The sequence below is a fragment of the Cornus florida genome, unplaced genomic scaffold, assembly GCF_030987335.1.
Source record: "Cornus florida cultivar Cherokee Brave unplaced genomic scaffold, ASM3098733v1 CherokeeBrave_3.0.0_Hap2_Chr08, whole genome shotgun sequence".
NCBI lineage: Eukaryota > Viridiplantae > Streptophyta > Magnoliopsida > Cornales > Cornaceae > Cornus > Cornus florida.
Genome location: NW_026775578.1, coordinates 51,997,982 through 52,018,260, shown reverse-complemented (window position 1 = coordinate 52,018,260; position 20,279 = coordinate 51,997,982).

Sequence of the window (20,279 nt, the reverse complement as noted above, 5' to 3'; positions counted from 1 at the left end):
GCCACCGTGCACACCATTGGAAGGACAACGAAAAATGAACAAAATTAGACTCAAGAATCGTCTAATTCTGAGTCCAGGCAGAAAAGATATGAAATTCCAACACCCGATGCGAAAATTATGAAGCAATGACTTAACATTTTCCAATATTTTCATAATAAACTTTGAAAACAAAAGTGCATAGAAAACGAGATACATGTCATTGGCCTCCGGCCTCATCTCATACATGTTAAATACTTTGAAAAGAGTGCACTTTACATATACGAATCAACGAATACAAGTTTAAACAAATAGGGCTACAAGAGGCATCTTATGCTAACACTTGCATAAAATAGAAACTTAGAAACTGTAAGCCATCTAAGGAGCAATGGAATCTTCAAATCCTGAGTCCTGTACCTGAAATATGCCCCAGTGTCGTAGGGGTGAGTAACATAAAGCTACTCGTATTAATGAGCATGCATCGACCTAGCATTTTACAATTTTATCACCTTATGGTGAAACATGTTAAAGGGGCTCATGCCACCTAACGTCTATATCAAAATGAGACCTAGGGAGTATCCTAAGCTGCCTAGATCATTTATATCATAATCACATTGTTCATGCAATTCAAACAACAGGAAAACATGTTATACAAGGCAACGAGATATAGATTCTCAAAGTCTTCAACTTGAAATCCAAAATACGAAAACAACAAGTGTGGGTTATGCCACCTAACGTCTATGTTCAAAATGAATCTATAAGGTCATTCCTAAACTACATTTGAACATCAAAACACAAATTATGATATCGATGTAATTTAACCAACAATGGAACTTCCAATACAACACATGAAGCATGCTTTCACAAAGCTACATCTTAAGCTCAAAATAAGAAATCAAATATAGAACAACAAGTTACGATATCATCTAGTTATCAACTTGAAATGAAATACGAAATCAAACAAAGTGGATACTCGGACGTCACGCCAGATCAGACCGACAACATAGTTACTTTAGGGTTACTAGCCCATGGGTAACCTCCCTATGTGCGCACTAGACTATATAGAGGACAATCCCCCGTACTAGAACCAAGTCCTAGCCGTAGCCAAATAACGACATCCCCAAGTTTCCAAAATTAACAAATTGTGCAACAACGTATATTTATCAACATGTATATACAAGATATCAACTATTTACCAAGCACAATCCAAATTTTGGAAGCTTATACAATATATGCTCAAAATTCACAACTACTATGGCATGTAAGATGTCAAATACAAAGTGTACAATTCCTTACACATAGCAACAATATCTTCAATAAGGAAAAACATATTCTCATTAATATAAAAGTAACAACTATGTTATCCAATGCTCAAAAGTAATCAAGTGAACATACATCAAATCCAAATCCATGATTTAAATATTGAAGCAACTTCCAAAATACAATTAAATCCATGGAATAATAAAGTAGAATTTAATTAAACATAAATAGTTAAATTCTCTAAATTCCAAGTTAATCTAAATAACCTCAATTTAATATATATTAAAAAACATGTCATGGTCATCATATATATAACATCAAATGACAAGTTAAGTGATTAAAACACTTAAAACAAAATTAATCAAGTTAATTAATTAATTTCCTCTAGATTTTTAAACAATTCCAAATGCCCTCAATTTAATCTATGTTAGAGAACATGCCAAGGCCTATTTAAATACCACATTACAACTTGATTTAATGCTTGATACAAAAATGTGAATTAAACTTTCACTAAAGATAAATATTAAATAAAAGTTGTAATTCTTAATCAAATGATCCAAATTTAATATATGTTAACCAACATATCTAAGCATAATTTCCTAACATGTTACAATTCAAATCAAAGTTATACATCATCATAAATTTTAAATCTTTTACAAAGAAATAAAAATTACTAACTTTCTAGATTTGATACAAGGCATACATATATGTTGTATAATCATGGCAAACACACAATACAACACACAAATAATCCTAAAACATTCCCTACCTCAATTGGAATGAAAATCCCAATTACCACCGAAATGAAATCGTCCAAAATTTTCGGTCAACAAAACAGATTTTTCAACTTGCTACCTTCAACTTGTAAAATTCATAAAAAATTCAATTCTAACCCAAATTGAATGAATCCAAAGCCCAATGAAAGCGTAAACACTGTAATTTGATAATATCAATTTAGTTTAACAAAATATTTTCCCAATTGAAACAGTTTTGACCCACAACTTTGAAATAAATTCTGCCCAGAAAACACATTTTCAGCCTGTAGCTTCCAACTTTGAAAATTCATGAAAAATTCATTTAACATCCAAATTGGGCAAACCTAATTTATTTTAGAAGTAAACATATGAGAGTATAAAACTGGAAATTTAAGCCACGATCCAATGTCAAAAGGTTAGTGAAATAAATTATCTAAAAATATATTTTCCAGCTACAATAAAAACATATACAGTAGATAGTTTCGGATTTTTAAAAAAATTTAGAAATGCTCTAAAATAGTGAAAAAATTCTAAATAGTGTAAAACCCATGGGAGAAGTTCCAGTAAAAATTTCAAGGTAATTAAAGTACCATAGCTCCATATAAAAATTCATTTCTGGACCGAAAAGGAAAAGCTTCAAATTTCCAGCAATTAGCTTGTAACTTCAAAAATTCATAACTAATTCATTTTAAATCCAAATTACATGAAACCAGAACTAAATGAAAGCTAATTGATTATATTTTCATATTATATATTTAATTTGACAAGATTAATTTCAAGTTAAAACAGTTTAAGGGCAAAATACAAGTCCTTCTCTTCCATGCATGTAAAACACTTAATAATGATATAAAAATACTTCAAAATAATAGATTAATACCTCACGAGAGAATTGAATCTCTAGATACCAAAGCAAAACTAGGAGTTAGGCTAGATCCTTCAAGGGTTTTAAAGAGGAGGATAAGGGGAACAAAAAGTATTCCAAGCTTTATGGTCTAAAGTAAGTGGAAGGGCCTCAAAGATCAAGGTCAATGCCTAAGGCTTCAAGTTTCATCCATAGAGGCTAGGGTTTTCTTGTAAGAAAGAGAATGAAATAATATGGTTAAGTGTGAGTGGAGAAAATAGAAATCCTCCACTCACTATGTGCTCTTACACCATTGTCAACACACACATTTATGGTCAATTGCACAAAAACCCTCATTTAAAACCATAATCCCAAAGTGGCCCAAAGATATTTGCAAGACTAAATTGTGAACCTACATTTGTCACCAATCCATGACTCATTCCTAGGTTTAATCCCACACCTACATTTGTCAACCATCCAAGCCAACAAGTGCACCAATCCTAGGCCAACAAATGGGTGAATTCTCACCCTCCAAATATCATCATCCAATGCATTAAAGTGTTTCCACACAAATGTCAACAAGTGGACCATTGAGAGTGTGACACTTGTCACACTTTTCAAAAATTGCACAAAGGTCCTTTTTGAAAATATCTTCCAAATTTAATTACACTAAAACCCCACAAGTTAAGAATAATTACACTAAAGTATGTATTAATGCCCCTTTATGAAAAAAGTAAGCAATCAACATGCTTTTCTAGAAAAGTAAAAATACCACTATCATGGAAATCAAATATCATGAATGCATGCAAAACCAGAATCAAATCCGAGCATAAAAAGTGAGGTTGTGCAAGGAAAAAGGATAAACGAGAAAAAGACAAAATGTGAATAGTGTTCGGAAAAATAAAATATGGAAATGACACAATCCCCAAAGGAAGTTGTCAATCCAAGGAAAAGAGTCTCGAAAATCATTCCAGAGCACTCGAGACGACATCAAGTGATGAAAAACCGAACCCAAAAAGGACAAGACAATGGAAAAAAAATATCCGTTAAAATCTGAGAAAAAGAAAAGGAAGAAAAATGACTGGGTCATTACAGGTAATAGCTCTTATACTTAAACTAGCCTAAACTGATTTTATCATAATTTTTTACCAAGTCTACATTAATCAACATAAGGATTCATTTTTACCAAAACTGTCAGAAATCCAAATTTGTACTAAAATTGAATTTCTACATTTTGATTTACTTGGATTTCAATTTTCTAGACGACCGAAACTAGGAAGGCAAATACTTTGGCACATCCGATTCTCACAGAACGTTTTAGATGAAAGGAGGAAGGAGTTTTGGTCGACCGAAACAAAAGGTGAATTATTTCGGTCTACCGAAATAAGGAATAATAGCTAACTTAAATCATTTCGGACGACCGAAACACAATGGTGTTTCATTTCGGTCGACCGAACCTGCCCAGATTCGAATCTGAACGGCTATTTTGCTTTGAATCGCGTGCACAACAGCTCTTATTTTGAATTAGGTGTTAAAACTTTATAAATAGAGTAAGGGGACTTCGGGATTAGTTGTTGCTACCACATAGAAATATTATATAGCATCCAAAGAGCTTTTGTTCTTCATTCATATCATACTCTCTCATCCCATATCATTCATATAGTATTAAGCTTCAATTTATTCATCTATACTCTAGTTGTGAGCTAATATTTGCATATCAATCTTTGAGAGATATATTTGTATGTAACAAATTTGATCTTCAATTTGTAAGGGCTGGTGTGGCCCAAGGAAGAAGAAGCAAGCTAGCTTCATATTTGTAAGGTTTGTTGTGACCCAAAGGAAGACTAAGAGAGGATGTCTCTTAGCAAGGAGAAGTAAGGAGTTGCTTTTAATCAAGGTTTACTCTCCACCCGTAAGGAGGTGCCTTAGTGGATTGGGAAGTCTTAAGAGGGGTCTTGAGCAGAGGAGTAGGAGTTTCCGAACCTCGCTAAAATCGCCGTGTGAATGTTTGCAAATCTCTCTTCCCTTATCTCATTTACATTTATGCTATTAATTGCTTACGCCTATATATTGATTATTGCATAATTGTTAGAAGGTTTTAAATAGAAATTGCAAATCCAAAAATTGGCCATTGTTTGCCATACACTCTATTCCCCCCCTCTAGAGTCAATTCTTGGGCAACAATTATGTAACCTTCCATTCTGTTCATTCCATAAATAGTACAGAGTGGCTGTAAACATCATCTTAAAGACCTTATTCCGGTAGGACTTTGTACGAAATTGAATCCCCATATCTGTAGCAAAGACTTCAGCACTATGCAATTTCTGAACCCTCCAGTGAAACAAGTGAGCCAAACCACACAAAACTTCCTAGGGATAAACACAATCAACAAAGAAGTGATTCACATTCTTCATATTACTACCACAAAAACAACATTGAGAAACTAGAGAAATGCCCTTCTCTGTAGATTGTCATCAGTTAAGATAGCATTGTGTAATATCAGGGATTCAAGTGCATTCAGGTATAAGTCGTTAGTCTCTTATAAGAGTGGGGTTCATTACCCTTTCTGTTTGTTCTAGTCCTGGCAAGGATGTTGCTTGTCGCAAGTCTTGTCCTCCATTTAGGAGTTGTGCGCATTTGTAGGTGGGTGGACCCATGTGTGGTTTGTTATGCTTTTAGATTTCACCGGTAAAGGTTTGGTTATATTGGTCGAGTTACTCCCTGTAATACCCCTAGTTTTCAAAAGGATAAAATGGGAAATTAATTTTGATTTTTATTGCATTTTTATTTAATTATGTGACTTTTGTGTTTTGGTTTCTTAATTGATTAATGGTGAATTTGTTTTATGTGTATTTGCTTAATTGATTATTTGTGTGTATTTAAATTAATTGTTAATTAGAAATTGTTTTAATTTAATTATTTAATTGAAATTGTTTTAATTTAAATATTTGATTATTGATGATTTAATTGACGTGTAATTTTTGGTAGCTTATATTTGGTAGCTTATATAATTTGTATGTGTCGTAGGGTTTTATTGTTTTATGTAATTGTAGTAGCCAACTTATATTAGGTTTTAACTAAAGCTTATAGATATACGATTATAATCAGACTTAAGATTGGGAGGCCTATATATATATTCTTATACGTCTGCTAGGGTAGTGAAAAACCCTATTCACGGAATGGTGTCTTGAGAGGAAAAACAGAGAGAAGCTTGAGAGATAAACAGAGAGAGTCTTGAGAGTTTGATTAAGGGAGTTGCTCGTGGGTTGAGTCAAGAAGCAATAATGGAAAAAGAACAGTGAACAGAGGAGGAAGGGATAGTCTTGGGGTTATTGGAACTTAGAGACAATGTTGAAAGGTTTCGAACCGAAACCTAAAGGCAAATTTCATTCTATCTCTTTCCTGTAAACTTGTGTTCTGTGCATTCTAAATAGACTCCAGGAATCTAATTAAACTTCTAAAATGGACGTTTATGCATGTTAGATTAGGCGGTAATCTGTTTTATGTTCTTGCAACTTAAACTGTTGTTTTTGCATAAAATGTTTGGTTATGATTAAAGTTTCTTGTCAATTAATTCACATTGGAATATGAGAAGTTTCTAGGACTATAAGAACTTAAATTGAACCCTAGGAATGTTAAAAATACTTGGGACAGAGGGTTGAACTTCGCCGGAAGTACAGATGACAACCAGACGAAGTAGAGAAGAAGCAGTGAAGTATAGAGGGGCTCTTAGAGGGGAGAGCCGGCTCCCTAAAGGAGGGAAACGGCACCCATGAAGAGAAATCCGGCTCTCCATGAAGGAGAGCTAGCTCAAGGAGTCTTAGAGCCGGCTCTAGGAGTCTTAGAGTCGACTCCCTTGGAAAAAAACCCCCACGGGGTGTTTTCTTCAATTTTTTCTGAGTTCAGGGGCTAAATGCAAATACTGGAATGTAAAGGGGGCTTTAAATGCTTAAAAACCAACCTATTAAAACCTTTAAATAGTTGGTTTATGCTAAGGTGCTACTCCTAAGGGGCATCATAAAACAGAAACAGATAATAATCATGCTGTCAAGAAGGAAGGAAGACTGAATTGCTAGTTTTTTTCAGCAAATTAAATGAACTGATATAAAATATATTGTTAGGATTTTATATCAATGATATATATAATATATTTCAGTTCTAGGAATGTTAGTTATGCTGTGGTTATGGACGTCATGTACTTTTAACAGGTAAGTTGCATGCCGTCGGGAGCTGTAGGAGTTTTAGTTGCTAGTTTTGTGTTAGCGAACTAAAAAGGACTAGTATGAAATTATACTTAGGAATTCATAAAGTGTACTCTGTCTAGACTTTTGAGTGTCATTATATCGGGTGTAGGATTTATAAATTGAGGATTAAAGGGACGTCATGGGATTTAAATACTAATTTATATGCTGTCGAGGATTGAGGAGAATTTAATTACTAATCTTTGTTTTAGTAATTTAAATGAACTAATATGGAAAAGGATTGTTTGGGAATCCTAGCATAATGTGGGCATTGTAAAATTCTTATAATCATTATATCATGATATGGATGTAAATTGAAGAACTGTTATATTTTCTGTTTTGTCAATTGGATGGATATAGATGGTTTAAATTGTTTAACAATACTTTAGCAAATTTAAACGGAAGTTTTATGATTTTAATCATATACTGGATGAATGATAGGATCTTATCTATATCTGATTTCTATTATGTTGGGTTCTGGATATATTTGATGTACTGTTTAAAGTGTTGCATCATTTACGGATCATTTGCATGATATGCACCAGTATGGGATGGTGGCATATGGAGGGACGAATTAGATCAAAATGCTAATTCCTACCCATTCAAACATACAGAGTGGATTAAGTAAAATAGTTAAATCTTGCATGGTTTTATGTCCTGTCAACTGAAACAGTTGAATGACATAACAGATGGTTATTTTTACTTTTCTGTATTAGGAAGGATTTATATATATACATATGATACTGTGATGTGAGATTGAGTCTTAGGATCATGGTTAGGGTGCGTATATCGCAAAGGTTGAGTAACTAGATATAGCTAATGTTCCCTGACCGGAGATGTACATGGCCACTGGAAAGTGTGGTTTACATGTTTCCTTCTACGCAGGCTGAACTACACTATAGGCTAGTGAGCATCCTATAGTGTGTATCTATATATTTATGGACTATTTTAGATATTGTCGAGCTATCTAGGATGTATCTGCATATCAGGTTTATGTATGAATTATAGTAGGATGGAACTTGTATGTGGGCCTGACCCACTTTTTTTTTTCCAGGTGTTCGTCAGTACCAGGCTTAGAGCTTGATCGTGTTGATGTAGATACAGACACTCACTCTTCTGACTATATAGGATCTTCTTTCTTATTTTGGTTTTGGTTTTTGATTCTGTAAATTATTGTTTATTTGGGATTATTAGGGGTCTACTAGATAGATTCCCGAGTTTTACAGATTGGAATGTTTTAAATTATATTAATCTTTTATTTTGGAGGTTTTTTTTTACATTTAGAATTCTTTTCAGCTTATTATTTATTTCCTTTTAAATTCTTTTGTACTCTTGTTTGTTTACATATCAATTGTCTGATATGCCTCGGATCTGTGCTCGGACTTGATCACACGTAGCTCTAGAATCGAGGGGTATCACAGTTGATATCAGAGCACTCTAGGTTCTAGTGTCCTTAGGAGTGTCTTTCATTAGATAACTTCCGTGTTGCATCTCTCAAAACTTAGAGCCATATTATGATTCATTTTACTCTTTTACGATTTGTTAGGAGGAACAGATGTCAATTATATTTCATAATTATGGAATGGCTGACACTAGGAGGAGGATGGGGTCCAAGGTGAGAGTGATTCAATCCCAAAGGAGTAAAGGAGTACGTTATCGAGTTCTTTGTTAGAAGCAGAACTTGGGATCGAAGGTTTAGTTTCGGTTAGCGTTACTTTTAGAAGTATTAGCCAATGAAGGATTTAGGAGTATATTTTGGGTCACCGCATAAAAGGACCAACACGATTTCAGTTATTCTCATAAAGGAGACAACTGAGGAATCTGAGTCCGAAGAGGATTCTAGAGGAGGAGATTTCAACATACCCAAGAAAGAGGGTTGAATCTAGAAAATCAAGGATCACGCGAGAGTGATCTTGTTTACGAATAGAGTAGTGAATGATGTTGGTAGAGTTGGTGTGGATCGACCTATATATATTTAAACTCTCGTGTTACCTTTAAAAGAAGTAGATAAAAAGGTATTCTTCAGGAGATTAGGATCGGATGAAGTTCTTATCAGAACGAAGCAATGATTATATATCACGATCCAGGGAGTATGAGGATTAGGCTATGACATTCTAAGTTGATTTATAAAGCTACATTAGACTGTTTGCATTCTGCGTATAAGGGGGATGAAGGTTAAGCCTTTGGAATTTGCTGAGGCAAATGGATTTTTTTGTTTTGAACTACGGTTTGAGCTTTTGTTTCGAGGTTGGATGATTACCTCTGAAACTGTACAAGGAGATTGTGAATCAATCAAGTAAAGTTGATTTCTAAAGAAGATTTTTTTTACTAGGAGGAACGATGTTTTACGTAGGATTATGTTATGTTTTATTGTGTGTGTATTATGTGTTTTATTTTCGTCAAGTATTCAGGAACGGGAATGCGGTTTAGTTGAGGACACAAGTGTGTGATCAACCAACTACCGTTTCGGAGGAATAGCGTTAATTACGCTAGGATGTTGGGCATGTGGTCATAGGATTTGGTAAGTATACCTACCTTAAGCCAATCTAATGAACCTAGACATGTGTAGTTATAGTATGTTTTTAGGATGGGTAAGTAAACCAGTAGTTCAAGTCAAATGATATAGATTTGTTTGATATACTGTAACGCCACAATGATTTATCGGAGGAACTGACTTTGCGGAATATCTTCTCAGAAATTTTAAAAAGGTGTTCCCAAGTCAGTAGGAGGATTTTGTACTGGCTTAAGTACTTATTAGAATGATACCGGCTGAGGATAGTAGACGGACTAACTATTAATTAGTCTATCCTTAATCAAGAATTTGATTCAGGAGGGTGTGTCATTAGGAGGAGTTGCCAGAGTTGCATATCGAGGAGGAAATAAAGTCCCTTCATTTGCACAAATAATATGAAATTTTTTTTTTTAGGTTACAGTTCGCAACAAACAGTTGTTGCTCGGAAATTGTTAACTATTTGGAGGATGGAAAGATTCCATATGCTTTTGCAGTTAGACAGGAAGTCTAATAGACACTTACTTGTGTTAGAGAAGTAGGATGTCAAAGACTTGCAGGTGGGACTGAACATCTAAATAGGGAAGCTGATGCTATCGGACTAACGATATTTTCATTAGATAAATTGGAAAGATGATGTAAGTACTAAGGTTCACAACTCTTAGTTCTTTATTGAGCCTAAAGGAAACATGATGCTTCACAAAGGGAAGCAAATGGTTGGAGGACGGGCAGGAGGAGGGACATAGTGATTTTGTCTCAAAGTATGATATCTAATAGATAATCTAGATGAACCGTCAGAGATTATTAGATCCTTGCAGCCACTTCTCATACTAGAGCGGGATTGACAGTTGTTTCCACGGATCTAGATGAGAGATTTCTGATTCTACACAAAGGTCAGGATTCTGTTGGGATAGTGCTTGACTTATAAAGTTCAATCAGCTTTATTTTGTCTATCTTGGAATTGGTAAGAATGGCACAGATCACGAGATGACTTTGATGGATAGATGTGGTGATTCACACTTTATAATAAATTTCGTCTGGTGGAAGTAGTAGGGAGGAGGATGATTTTATCAACCGATATAGTAATTGAACCTTCAGTGGTTATTGCGCAATCCGTTGCGAGTTAGCATGTGGAAATGATTCACACTTGCTATTACCAGGGGAATGGAGGTGGTTAACTTAGAATATTTGAGCTGACCCCACAGGCGGTAGTATCTTACTCGGTTGAGTTTAGGGTACTAAAGGAGGACGAATGGTTTGTTTTAATGATGTTATGAAGGTTGGAGTGATTGAGATGTAAAATTAGTAAAATTTTATAGGACAGTCAAATGGTTATGAGTTGCATCATGACATACCAGGTTCGTTTTGGGGAGCTGGTGTGGGTAGAGACATGTATATCACTGTCTCCAAATGTATCACCTATTAGCAAGGTGGAAAATGGATACTTGGATATTAGTGGAGGTTTTAGCCTTTTCTTATCTCAAAATGGGAGTAGGACTAATCAGGAGGGGATGGTTGGTAGAACTTACCGACATTGGTTGGAATTTTAATTCAATATGGTTTACGTGTAGTGGATAGAGCAAGTTCGCTTGTGGACACTAATTCTGGTAGTGTTTACTTTGGCGTTTAGTATCAATTCTACATTGCACTGATAACGGAGTTATAGCATGTGCTTATTTCATTTAGTCGATTAACAGTGCTGTGTCAAAGGAATTTTCTGAAGGTGTTGGAGTAACAACTATGCTTCGCTTCTCTAAATGGGAAATTTGATTGTGATATTATATTTGATCATGGAGGATATGCTTAGGATATATATCCTAGGTTGGCATGGGAAATTGAAAGTGTTACTTAGCTTTTCAGTTATTTTCGGTGCTACTATTGGCACAAGGAGGTTAGTGCGACAACGTTTGGGGTTTTGGCTATTACATAATGCAGATCTCTCACTCGTTGGTTTGGTATGGAAGCGAGGTTATATAATAAGATTTTACCTTTCTTTAAGGATCCATCAGAGAAAAATACTCTCTTTTGTAATGATTACGTGCGGATTAGAGGCGGCAGTCGGATTTTGTAAATAGTTGAACTCATACATGGGAGTTTTCTATCAGGAAATGGTTGTTTAGGATGTCTTCCGTATTGGAAGCAATGTTTTTGGAGGAAGGTCAGTTTTACGTATTACACTGACTTTTCCAGGATTTTGTTTATCGATTTAGGTTGTAGCCTATTGTTTAGCGTTACCAATTAGTTAGTGCTGGCTACATAGGAATTTTATGTGTCTTTCTATGGAACTTGGAGGAATCGGGACCGTTACCCTTCACTAAATATTGGGTAAGGTTGGATCGTTGATAGACACAACCTAGGAGTTGTACTTTTATGCTATTTCTTACACATAAAAACTTGGTATATTGTTAGATATGATGGAATTTGGTGGAGCTCATCTACAGAGGCTGTGCCACACGAAAACGAAAATAAATTTTGCAAAAACATTAATTCAGAGTTTTGTGAATTCCGAGGACAGAATTCCTTTTGTTAGGGGGTAAGAATGTAATACCCCTAGTTTTCAAAAGGATAAAATGGGAATTTAATTTTGATTTTTATTGCATTTTTATTTAATTATGTGACTTTTGTGTTTTGGTTTCTTAATTGATTAATGGTGAATTTGTTTTATGTGTATTTGCTTAATTGATTAATTGATTATTTGTGTGTATTTAAATTAATTGTTAATTAGAAATTATTTTAATTTAATTGTTTAATTGAAATTGTTTTAATTTAAATATTTGATTATTGATGATTTAATTGACATATAATTTTTGGTAGCTTACATTTGGTAGCTTATATAATTTGTATGTGTCGTAGGGTTTTATTGTTTTATGTAATTATATTAGCTGACTTATATTAGGTTTTAATTATAGCTTATAGATATACGGTTATAATCAGACTTAAGATTGGAACGCCTATATATATATTATTATACGTCTGCTAGGGTTAGGAAAAACCCTATTCACGGAATGGTGTCTTGAGGGGAAAAACAGAGAGAAGCTTGAGAGATAAATAGAGAAGGTCTTGAGAGTTGGGTTAAGGGAGTTGCTTATGGGTTGAGTCAAGAAGCAACAGAGGAAGAAGAGCAGTGAACATAGGAGGAAGGGATAGTTTTGGGGTTGCCAGAACTTAGAGACGACGTTGAAAGGTTTCGAACCGAAACCTAAAGGTAAGTTTCATTCTATCTCCTTCCTGTAAACTTATGTTCTGTGCATTCTAAATAGACTCTAGGAATCTAATTAAACTTTTAAAATGGACGTTTATGCATGTTAGATTAGGCGGTAATCTGTTTTACATTCTTGCAACTTAAACTGTTGTTTTTGCATAAACTGTTCAGTAAAAACAACAGTTTAAGTTGTGATTAAAGTGTCTTGTCAATTAATTCACACTAGAATATGAAGATTTTCTAGGACTATAAGAACTTAAATTGAACCCTAGGAATGTTAAAAATACTTAGGACAGAGGGTTGAACTTCGCCGGAAGCACAGACGACAACCAGATGAAGCAGAGACGAAGCAATGAAGCAGAAAGGGGCTCTCAAGGGGGAAAGCCGGCTCCCTAAAGGAGGGAGCCGGTTCCCATGAAGAGATAGCTGGCTCTCCTTCATGGAGATCCAGCTCTGGGAGTCTTATAGCCGGCTCCCATGGTGGGCGAGCCGGCTCCCTTGGAAAAAAACCCCTACTGGGTGTTTTCTACAATTTTTTCTGAGTTCAGGGGCTAAATGCAAATACTGGAATGTAAAGGGGGTTTTAACTGTTTAAAAACTTACCTATTAAAACATTTAAATAGTTGGTTTATGCTAGGGTGCTAATCCTAAGGGGCATCATAAAACAGAAACGGATAATAGTCATGCTGTCAGGAAGGAAGGAAGACTGAATTGCTAGTTGTTTTTAGAAAATTAAATGAACTGATATAAAAGATATTGTTAGGATTTTATATCAATGATATATAGAACATATTTTAGTTCTAGGAATGTTGGTTATGCTGTGGTTATGGACGTCATGTAATTTTAACAAGTAAGTTACATGCCGTCGGGAGCTGTAGGAGTTTTAGTTGCTAGTTTTGTGTTAGCGAACTAAAACGGACTAGTATGAAATTGTAATTGGGAATTCATATATTGTACTCTGTCTAGACTTCTGAGTGTCATTATATCGGGTGCAGGATTTATAAATTAAGGATTAAAGGGAAGTTATGGGATTTATATACTAATTTACATGCTGTCTAGGATTGAGGTGAATTTAATTACTAATCTTTGTTTTAGTAATTTAAATGAACTAGTATGGAAAAGGATTATTTGGGAATCCTACCATAATGTGCTCAGTGTAAAATTTTGATAATCATTATATCATGCTGTGGATGTAAATTGATGAACTGTTATATTTTCTATTTTATCAATTAGATGGATATGGATGGTTTAAATTGTTTAACAATACTTTAGCAAATTTAAACGAAAGTTTTATGATTTTAATTATATACTGGATGCATGATAAGATCTTACCTATATCTGATTTCTATTATGTTGGGTTCTAGATATATTTGATGTACTATTTAAAGTGTTACATCATTTACAGATCATTTACATGATATGCACCGGTATGGGACGGTGGCATATGGAAGGACGGATTAGATCAAAATGCTAATTCCTACCCATTAATACATACGGAATGGATTAACGACAATAGTTAAATCGTACATGGTTTCATGTCCTGTCAACTAAAACAGTTGACCGACTAACGGATGGTTTTTTTTTTTTTTTTTACTTTTCTGTATTAGAAAGGATTTATATATATACATATGATACTGTGATGTGAGCTTGAGTCTCAGGATCATGGTTAGGGTGCGTATATCGCAAAGGTTGAGTAACTAGATATAGCTAATGTTCCCTGACCAGAGTGTACATGGCCACTAGAAAGTGTGGTTTACATGTTTCCTTCTACGCAGGCTAAACTACACTATAGGCTAGTGAGCATCCTATAGTGTGTATCTATATATTTTTTGGACTATTTTAGATATTGCCGGGCTATCTAGGATGTATCTACGTATCAGGTTTATGTATGGATTGTAGTAGGATGGAACTTGCATGTGGGCCTGACCCACTCTTTTTTTTTAGGAGTTCATCAGTACCAGGCTTAGAGCTTGATCGTGTTGATGCAAATACAGACACTCACTCTTCTGACTATATAGGATCTTCTTTCTTATTTTGGTTTTGGTTTTTGATTCTATAAATTATTGTTCATTTGGGATTATTAGGGGTCCACTAGATGGATTCCTGAGTTGTACGAATTGGAAAGATTTAAATTATATTAATCTTTTATTTTGGAGGTTTTTTTACATTTTGAATTCTTTTCAGCTTATTATTTATTTCCTTTTAAATTCTTTTGTACTCTTGCTTGTTTACATATTAATTGTCTGATATCCCTCGGATCTGTACTCGGACTTGATCACACGTGGCTCTAGAATCGAGGGGTATCACACTCCCATGGAGGGAGATGAAGTCTTTGGTTTTAGTAGTGCTTGTTCTAAGAGTGGTTCTAACAGGTTATGTGTGAGGCATGAGTTGCTGAATAGGGTTTATGTGTTTCTAGTGCTTGGTACTAGCGGTGAGGGCTAGGGGATTTGTCATGAATTGTACGTTCGAGGATGATTAGGTGATGTGATATGAGTCATGTACTTGGGTGTTTTTATAGATGTTTAATTCGAGCAATATCTTAAGGACTTGTGTCGGTATCGTCTTAGGATTATATGATTTGAAATGTGAATGTATGATTCCTTTGAGGAGTAATCGTAGTAATTAACTCTGGTTTCGAGATCTCAGGCATGAGATAGTTGTATTGTGTGTTTTAACGAGGTAAGATTGAATCAAATGATGTTATGGAGTTATTTAATTGGTATGGGTGTTATAAGGAAATTAGAGAGCTTTTATGCTGGTCGATGATTGTGGCGTTTGGTGTTGTGTTGTTTTTAGCTTGTTATGGGTTGTGTGATTAAGGCATGATTGGGATTTTTAGAGTAAGTATGTGACTATAATTGATAAGGATTATGTGGAGTGATGGTTTATTAGTGAATGGATTTCATGGTTATTTTGTGGACTGTGTGAAATTGTGTTTGAGGTTTGGACCCGAGCATAGGACCGACGTCTGTATTGAGATCGGATCGATGATGAGAATGGCCTAGCCAACCATTTCTCCTAAATCAGTCCCTCTTTAACACGATATTGGGTCAAAGGTCAATGATTACTTTGACTGGTTAGTGATAGTGAGGACATAGTGTTGTGTGTTATGTCAATGTAATAGTGTGGATCTGGTCTAGGAAAGACCTTCGTTTGAGATAATGGTATTTCTAGATTCAGATGATTTGTTTCGGGTGACGAGGTGTGTTTGGTAGGACCAAGTGTCCGGTAAAGGGGTTTGCAGTACGATTATTGACTATTGAAGATCTTATTTTGAGGATTTGTGTCTTGGGTACAGGATAAAATATTTTATTATTCTAGTGACTCATGATTATGTAGTCATTGGGAGATCTGTTGTTTAATCATCTTATAGTTGTTTAATATGTTGATTGTCGTATAGTGCGGTTAGTAGTCACTGGTACGGTAATGCAATGTGAGTTATGCATTAGATAGCGAGTGCTTGGTCTAATAGAGATATGTAGATTTGAGTTTGAGGTTGATTGTGAGATAGATGGGGTTCCTAGTCTGGGGTTTTGTGTGTCAATTAGAGGATGAGTGGAGTTTAGATGTTGTCATGTACGGTGGTCTTGTAACCGTTCTTTTTTCGGGCTTTGAAGCCTTGCGTAGCAGTGTTGAGTGGATCGGTGTCAGTTTTGAGTCTGATGTAGAATCTAGTTGGTCTTGTGTTCTGATGTTATGAATGATGAGTACCCTCATATGGTGGTGAGCATTGCGTTTTGGTGGTAGTGGTGTGTGATTGCCTATTGACGTTTGGTGTCAAAGGCAACAAGGTTGGCGGACACGTAGTCTTGTGATCTTGTGAGGTGTTTCTCAAAAAGATTTGTGGCTATGGGCCTTCTTCTTTAAGGAGGGCAGATTTCAGGGATGAAATCTTTTAAGAAGGGTAGAATGTAATGCTTTCGATTTTTATCATTTTCCATTTTTTGGGATTTTTCTTGATTTTTCTGGGTTACTTCCGTTTTGTCTTGTTTTGGATACCAAACACCGTGGGGTGTGTTGGATGTGTTCAAAGTATTAGTTGGAGCATTTCCTTGAGTTTAGGACTCTTGGAAATGCATTGGTTGTTATTTCGATATTTTTCTTTTTTTGGGTAGGGAGGTCTCAGGTGGGACCCGCTACCGGGGTTGTTGAGCATGGGGGTTGTGTCATGGATTCATTGCATTTCGTGCATTATCTTATTGTGTATATTTATTTGATTATATTCTTTTATGTGGTGGTGAATTAGTGATTGTATATATATAAGTAATAATGTTAAAGTTTATTTCTTTTATAATATAGTGGGATCCACAAGTGTCTTTGGTCATTAAAATGACCAATAGTCAATTACAGACCATTTTTCCTTCTTTCTCTCTCGTTAGTTCCTTTCTCTCCCTCTGTTTCTTTTTATCTTTTTCATTTTCTACCATTTTTAAGCTTAAATCCCTACCAAACATTTGAGATTTAGACTTTACCACTGAAGGCAAAGTCGACGAGCGCGTCAAGAACTCCATTTCGATAGGAGAAATTTTCAGTTCGAAGCAATTTCTGAAATTCAAATTTGGGGCTTTTTGGGGTTTTTCATCTTTATTGAGGTAAGGGTGTTCTAACCCACAATTTCTTTGACCCTTGTGAATTTTTCCCCTTAAATTTGCTTATAATCATGTTTAATTTGATTATTTGACCTATGGTGTTTATGGTTTTATATGATATTGTGAATTATGTGAATAGTTGGCTAAATTACAAGTTCCTTGGGTTGATGTGATGAAAATATATTCAATTTATGCCTTGATTTGTTCAATATGTTTGAATTGTTTATTTAATCATGAGGTATGTGTATATTGTTGAGAATTATTGATTTACATAAGATTTCACTCTTAATATTGAAATTTTTTAGTATAGAACATTCATGCATTCCATTAGGAAAGGAAAAAGGAAAAAGTGTTTTTGAAAAGCAAAAGAAATTGTTTCGGGGGAAAAAGTTTTCAAAAAGTGTTTGCAAAAACTCGGATGTTTAGGAGTCGCCTAGTGGTTCGCTGCATTAGTGTGGTCTAGAGGGGACTAGGGAGAGACCATAGCTTTGTTGAGCTACCTAGGCCAAATACGACGCCTTGGAGTTGCATTGTGGTCATGGATAGTTAGCCAATCCTCCTCTCATGACGCCTTGGGTCGGACTACACTAATGGTTTGGAAAGGTGAAACGGTATTGTTTCAAAAATGGGGATCGACATTTCATTACAAGGCATATCATTGGCATTTATTGCACACCTAGTAGTTGGATGACTTGTGTATTTACTTGTTTCCCGAGGCATGATCCCGTTCACTTGTATTTTATTCCTTATATAGGTTTACAGGGACGTAAGAGGTGTGTCTTAGACACTTCTTACTGAGCGGTTAGCTCACCCCATTACTTTAATATTTTCAGGATATGGGAAAGAGGTGGCGGACAACAATCCACCACAAGTTTTGACAGGATTGGAGATCTATATTTTTCTATCTTTTGTAATTGAACTTTAATATTTTGAAAATATAATCTTGACTATTTTGTAAAATTTTAGTTTAAACTTTTAATTTTAGCTATATTTCATGAATTGTAACATGATATAATTAAAGTGTGTTCTTTGTAAAGGATTATGGGACTAGGTAGTGGACTGGTGTTTCCATGTTTGGATGAGATGGAGGAACGAGACTCTTTTTATATGTATGTGTTGATTTTGAGAATGTTATATATTATTTTCATTGTGCGTTGTGACATGACAGATTAAATTTAAGGCCAAGTGAGGCCATTACTTTTTATATGTATTTCAGAAAGTCGTAGTAGGACTTTTTCTGCAGAGGTCTCGTCGAAATTTATTTATTTTATTTATTAAATTTTTTTTTTTGGTACCGGCGATCAGTATCTTTTTGGGTCGTTACAACTTTGTTTCTCTATTCATTTTTAACATGATATTAGATTTTTTTTTGGTATCGACGATGGGTATCTTTTTGGGTCGTTACAACTTTGTTTCTCCATTCATTTTTAACATGATATTAGAGCCAAATGTCTCAAGTCCAAACCTTACCATCACCCTGATATTTTAAAATTGAAACATGTTTTAGACCAAAAGAAGGCCACACAGGAGGGGGCGTGTTGAAGAGTAATGACTCGAACCTGGGGGTCCGAATCGTTTACTGGGTCATTACACAAACCCAAGGTCGTTTAAGGGCACTATGGTTAATTTCAAGGTCGATACATAAAATACGTGCCATACGAAGGCTTAAAAAAAAAAAAAAAAAAAAAAAAAAAAAAAAAAAAAAAAAATGAGATCACAAATACAAAAGATGTCAAAAGAGTCTATTAACCCATTCAAACTTATGGAAGAGCGTCGTCTGCCACTTCCTTCCTGTGACTTGAAAAATGTAATAATATGATAGGGTGAGCCAACCGCTCAGTAGGAGGTGTCTAAGACACACTTTTAATGACCCTGTGAATCCATACAAAGCATAGGGCAAAAGTAAACGGGATCATGTTAATCGAGGAAAAAACACAACAACGACAGCAATATCATCAACAACTGCAAAACAGGTTATCTAACCATATGTATATAATGTATGCCAATGTAATTGATCGGTTGAGTCGATTATAATTATAAATCAACCTTCGCAATAGCACGAATCATTGTAAAATAGGGCTATTGGTCGGGTAAGTCGAACCACTGGGACTGCGCTAATCTATGGCAACCTAAGTGTCTAGAGTCTTTTTAGAATGATACGGGGTGTTCATAGAGGATTTGTTGGTTGTCACTTAAGTTATGAAATTAAGGTGCATAAAATAAAAGTTTGCAAGAGCTTAAAGGGGATGAAATACAAGTAAAGAGGACTAGGGAAGTGAATCCGCCTCTATCCCTATACACATGCCAGATTAGAGCTAAATTGGGGGAAAACAATATATATTATGGTCATGATACATAGCCACACTTGGTTGCTATAATATCCTCAAGAAGTTCATTAAATCTGAAGTAAGCATGATCCATCAAAGGTTAACATATTTAGACTACCTAAGTAAGGTGTAGCTTAACCACATTTACTTGAATGAAAGACTATCAAGCCCTAGATAAAATGATGAAGCACATGAAGGTAAGAAATAAACATAAATCATCAAAGGTTTCACCTAAGCAATGATCTAACAAAGTCCTTATCAACATGCCATTAAACCATTTCATAACCTTGTCTCCATTCTCACCATGAAAACTCAAGCAATATGATTAATATAAGACATCATCTAATATAAGATAATCAACTTAAGGAAATCATCCATACATATATCAACATTCATTACAAGAAATGAAGTGCTCTTGGTTATGAAAAGACCATAAAAATATACATTGTAATCCCCAAAATATAGCCTAAATTAGAACATGCTTACAAGGGAGGGGCCTCATCACCTCCCTAGAAGGAGGTTTAGTTACCCATGGGAGCCTTAGAAGAAAGAAGAAGCTTGGATGCAACCTCCATT